Raw genomic sequence first — 5,704 nt, 5'->3', positions numbered from 1 at the left:
AGGCGGTACGCAGGGGGTGTAGGCCGGCGGATGGGGCGAGGTAGGCCGGTGGATCAGGAGGAAAAAGGCTGGAAGGAAAATAATGAACGGTTTCATGATCTTTTTGGACCATTGGATCAAGATCTAATGGTTTCTGTAAATGTGATTGATGGATGAAAAAAAATTCAGGTATCTAACGCATAGTCGGTCCCGTAGAATTTTCATTCTTCTTCTTTTTTACAGGTGATTTTTCATTCTTCTCCAAGCTAGCTCCTGCTTGCGACAACAATAGATTGTTGCTGGATGTGACACCTTCTATCCTATTATCGTGTGGGCTTTCAAGGGACCTATTGTTTCAACGGATCGGTGCCTGTCGCCCAATAACCGGTAGTATGTCTGAAAGTGAAAGTTGTGTACGTTTGTGTAGTGATCCACCGTCACCTCTGAATTTTCTGCGATGCGCTTGTCACGGCCGAGGACCGGGTTTTGTTCTGTATACAATTCTAGGCGTAATACAGCTCCGATTTTCTTCTTCTTATTTTTCTACAGTATACATTATAAAATCGCCCATGATCGCTACTTCTGTGTAAGCAAATTTCTGACTTTTCTGTACCATCTTCAGCTAGATTCTCATACAGCCCTTCTGATTTTTCCTGCCCATTGATCGTGATGACCATGTACCCGTTTTCTTCTGCAGCTAGATGATCCAAGATGCTACTATGTCTCAACTGCTACGAGTAGATCTAGTAGCAACCTTGCTGCAATCAGGGATATTTTGAGTGCGTATGGTGTGGCTTCGTGGCAAAAAGTCAACCTTCAAAGATCATTTATTTTCTTTGATAAAGGCAGCAAGGAGGAGGATAAAATCTCATAAGGCCTCCTTTGGTTCGTAGCTCGATCTTATCTCCGCAAAATTTGATTTTCTTCCAGCGAAGAAGAAGAGATTCTGTGTGAGCTCCTGCTGCTGAGTAAGCCACTAGTGGATTCTCCTAGTGCCCAGGCTGTTGCCTTCGTGGTCCGGTTGCCGCTCCACCTCCTCTTCTCTTCCCCAACAAGGCGGAATGCTACTCCCCATCATTAACAACTAGATCGATATCGCGCCTTGGCGCGAGGGTGCCGGTTCCTACATTTTGTTCAAGAATGTAATGCTAAGTTAGTAGGAATCCAAGTTTAGCATACGCATTCATGCAGGATAACAATAAATTGAAGAAGAAACATTCAATTGTGGTAGGAGAGAGGCATAACATTGGTCAATATTGGCATGAGATTATAAGGTAGAATTGATTTCAACCTGTTCATAAGACCACAAAAAGATAGCCACTCGACTTGAAGTTTGAAACAAAAAGTGCAGCCACTCGACATGAAGTTCGATACCAAAAGCGCGATAATTGGAGAGGAAGTAATAAGAACAGGAGCATAATAAAGGAGAGAGACAACCATCGAACCATAGCTGCTCAACATACTAATAGATGGCTACATTCAATTTCCTTGTCGATAAACTTCGTAGGTGCCACTTCGCACAATCCTGATAGAAACAACTTATGAGATATATGGTATATCATCATCTATGTATAGACATTGCACTTGCAATCTTATACCTTACCCTTATTAAAGCCTATGGACAGTGAGCGCTGGTTCCCCCCTTTCAATCTCAAAGGCGAAGACACATATCCGAAACTCTTTAAGCCCAGTGGCGGATCCAGGATTTCATACTTGGGTGTTCAAATTTTTTTTCTGGGTTTCACCAAAAAAGAGATCTGATATCTAAAATGTTCATGTAGCAAGAACTTTTTTTTTCATCAAAATGATAATACCTTATATAAATTAAAAAAAAAGCAACGATTATTTACTACATAATTATACAGTTGGGGATCACATTGCCATTAATATACAATGCATACGAAGACAACGGGCGAGAAGGATGCTAATTACCTGGTGCTGATGATATCCGTAGGTGTAGACTAATGTGTAACTCGTGCTATAGGGAACGACAGCGATATTTACTGCCCCTAGTCTCACGTTGCATGGCCGCATGTGCTTAGCTAGAGGAGTTAGCTACGGAGGCAGTTAGCGTAGTGGCGGCACTTGCGTGCTCTTCATCTCTGTATATATATTTGTACTCAGTCGACAGATGAATGGATATAGTTTCTGTCTCTCTCGTCCTCTCCCTTCTTACAGTATACACCATATATAAAAATTTCTAGCCAAAAGATTTGGGTGTACATCTGTACACCCATGACCAACTGTGGATCCGCCACTGTTTAAGCCCTGCTGCCTTGGCAAACTCTCACCAGTTGTTTGTTTGACACAGAACTTGCACTCGTGGTTTGGCAGGTGACATGATCGTGTTGCAAGAGAGTGCACTGAAATTTTATCATCGTTTGTTGACCCTTTCATGATGTGGTTGCTACCAGTGCTCTAGGAGAAACAAAGTTGCATTAATAGTAATTTGGCAAAACATATGTTGATTGGGAATAAGAAAGTTGAGATCATATGAAAGATCAGATTCAACTCATATTCTGTGATAATTGAAAGTCTGTACATCAAGTACCAATCTTATTATCACTACTCCTCTGTTCACAAACGGATGGTAGTAAGCATACTGTTAGACCATATGAGCAACAACTCTCCCTTTCATGTTATTCAGAAATCATATACACAAATTAAGGAAAGCTTTTTTGTAGTTCCCATCATTTGCAGTTTCGGCTCCTATGAAAGAGCGCGTTGCCTGCCGAATAACGGGCGACAAGAAAATGATAATCGGCTGGAAAAAAAGTTGCTTTTGGTGTTGAGTTTTTCTGCAAACACATAATCTTAAACCATGCTGATGAGCAGTGAAGAGAAAGTAAAGTTTATACATAGAATACATTCAGATATACTCTCTTTAATAGCTCTTTTGCATGATCACGACATCCCTCCAAGAAAACAGTGTCAACAAATTGAAAATTGATAAGAGAATGATACATTAACAGGCAGGTTTAAATTTAACAGAAGGACATACCAAAAGAATGATGTAGTTTACTACTGCATCCACAAGTCTAAACAAAATAGTAAGATCAAAGTTGAATTCATATTTTACACGAGTCTAAGCAAAGACGAAGGTCATGCATTGAAATAGTTTATGCCAAGCTCAAATATTTGGAAAAGTATCTTCTGAATCCATGACTCCTTTGCGGTAGCACAAACTTAAACCAATATTCAGATAAGTATCTTCCGGATCCATCAACTCCTTTGCGGTGGCACACAACTTTAAACAACGCAATGCGGTAGATCCTGAGGCATATTCTAAGGATCGAAAAACAAAAAGTGCAGACCTTGCATTACACACCTGACTTTGGCGAAGTGTATTTAGCAGTGCCAAAGAGTGCGAACATATTTAGAAATCAACAATCACAAAGAAAAAATAGAAATCTTGAAACAAGATGACTGAGCAATTTTACATAGGTACCTTGGATCTAGCTGCTTATTAATAGGTGTCTACAACCTAGAGAGAACGAATTGCAATTAAGGAGATGAATAAGGTTATTTTCGGAGGTGTGCGTCAATCAATCACTTAAAAGAAAATTCTCAGCAAACAACAATTTATATACCCGCCTAGATAATCTTGACAATTATCAAGTATATTCTAATAATATATATCTACACCAGAGAGGAATCGCCATGCCATTCAACATTTCAATCTTTAAAGAACAACTTCTCAGTGAAACCCCAAATAAAGATATCCCAACATTAATTTGGAGATCATACACCCGGTCCAGTTTTCACCTTTGTTATCACTATCTATAAGTATCGAATGATTGTACTTATTTTCTAATTATCTCAATCTAAGCTAATGGGCTCATATACAAAACCAAAGACTGATATTTTAGCTTCCAAAGAAAATTCAATGACCAAAGGCAACTGAAACTTACATCTAAATTGCAACACTGTCGATCCATGGCATCTGCCAGCTGCAGCAACGCCGTCATTTCCTCTGGCCAGCTTTTCCTGTGTTGTAGGGGACGCTGCGCCCTCTCGAACTGTAAGCCCCTCACCCTGGCGCTGCCCACTACATGTCGCCCCCAACGTCAACATTGCATGCCCACCACCCCTGCTTCCTCTTTATCTTCTCACCACATTGTCTAAATGTTCAGTACCATTACAACAGTACTAAAAGTCAGTACCATTATGCATTTGTCTGAATGTTGTTGTGCCATAGCAAAATGTATCATACATGTTTGGTTCCTCAATCATGCGTGTCAGACATGGACTGGATCTCATTAGTGATTGCTCAACCTGCAGCATCATCATCCGCATCAGCGCCAAAAGCACGGGCGAGCCAACAACCTGCAGGAGCAGCAAGAGAGAAGTCAGCAGAAAAACATTATGGCCTTCTTTATCTCTGTGACGCCTGAGCCCCCCAACCCACCACCATACGCCCTTGCCTCTTCTCCCCATCTCAGCAACAAGACAAGGGGTCTAGGGATCATGCACACGCACCATAGACGAAGATCTGTGGATGAGCTCGCCGAAGATGGCCTGCAGCCGGCGCGCATCCTTGGAGGGCTAGGGTTTTGGGCGTCTCCGTCCATGGCTGCTGCCGGGCCGGACCAGACCGCCATGGGCAACCTCGAGGACGGTCGCGAATGAGGTCGACGACGAAGCGCTGATGCCGCTGTGGATCTGGACTTTCTACTTTCAAACGCTCAACCTCGCCATCCTTTGCAATCTGCGCCATCAACAACACCAAGTGGTCAGTGCAGGAAGATTAACCAAAGAAAATGACCAGTCAACCAATGTAGCATGATATACCAAAAGGGCCAAGTTTCAATATGTTATACAAAAGAAAGCCATGATTATCTCTCAATGATGAGTCACAGGAATGAGAACACCCATCATAGCTATACATTATTCAGCCCTCATCCATAATTCGTGTCCATTAGAACACAACATACTAAATATTCCCATCAAAAGAAACTGCATAAAATTCCAAACGATAGGCCTGAAAGCTGTACAATTAAAGGTGCTTCCTTATTCTGATACAGATGACCAAAATATATACACAGGAACTCTTGTAAGATATCATAGCTACACAAATGACCAAAATTATAAGATATCATAGCTATACATAATTCAGTCCTCATCCATAATCTCTCCAATCCATGCATCCTCAGTAATGAGAAGGAACCAAGTAGCTCATGACATAGGCTGAGTTTGAAAAGAAACTCTCCAATCTTAAAATATAGCAATATATTTCACAGCAGTGACAACCCAAGCAATTAAGATTTGCCACAACAATAAGAAATCTTAACTAGAAGGAATTGTACAAAAGAAGAGAGAGATTATTACAGATGAAATGAATGTAACAAACACATGTAACCAACTTGATAAGAAAGGGTGCGGTATTGGACAGTTTGTCACCCCAGCCTACTCCTACGCAATCAATGATGAATTATGGCTTAGATCAGGTCATGTCCAATTTATTTGAGGACAAATGCAAATAAAGGCCAATAAAAGTTAATAGGTGCAAAAGAAGATGGAATACATTGTAAAATTATACTATCTTTTCAGTCCATCTATGTAAACCTCAAGAGCTGAGTTTTAATTAATCATGTAACAATAGATATAGTTGAGAACAGTAGTAGCATCTGGTATACCTGGATGCAGTACAGAGACGACTTGGGAGTGTCTTCTGCATGCCGAGGAGGACGATGACACTGAAGCCGATGGTGCTTCTTCAACACGT

The sequence above is a fragment of the Triticum dicoccoides genome, chromosome 7A (assembly GCF_002162155.2).
Source record: "Triticum dicoccoides isolate Atlit2015 ecotype Zavitan chromosome 7A, WEW_v2.0, whole genome shotgun sequence".
In the NCBI taxonomy this organism is placed as follows: Eukaryota; Viridiplantae; Streptophyta; class Magnoliopsida; order Poales; family Poaceae; genus Triticum; species Triticum dicoccoides.
Note: the sequence above shows the minus strand (reverse complement) of the source record.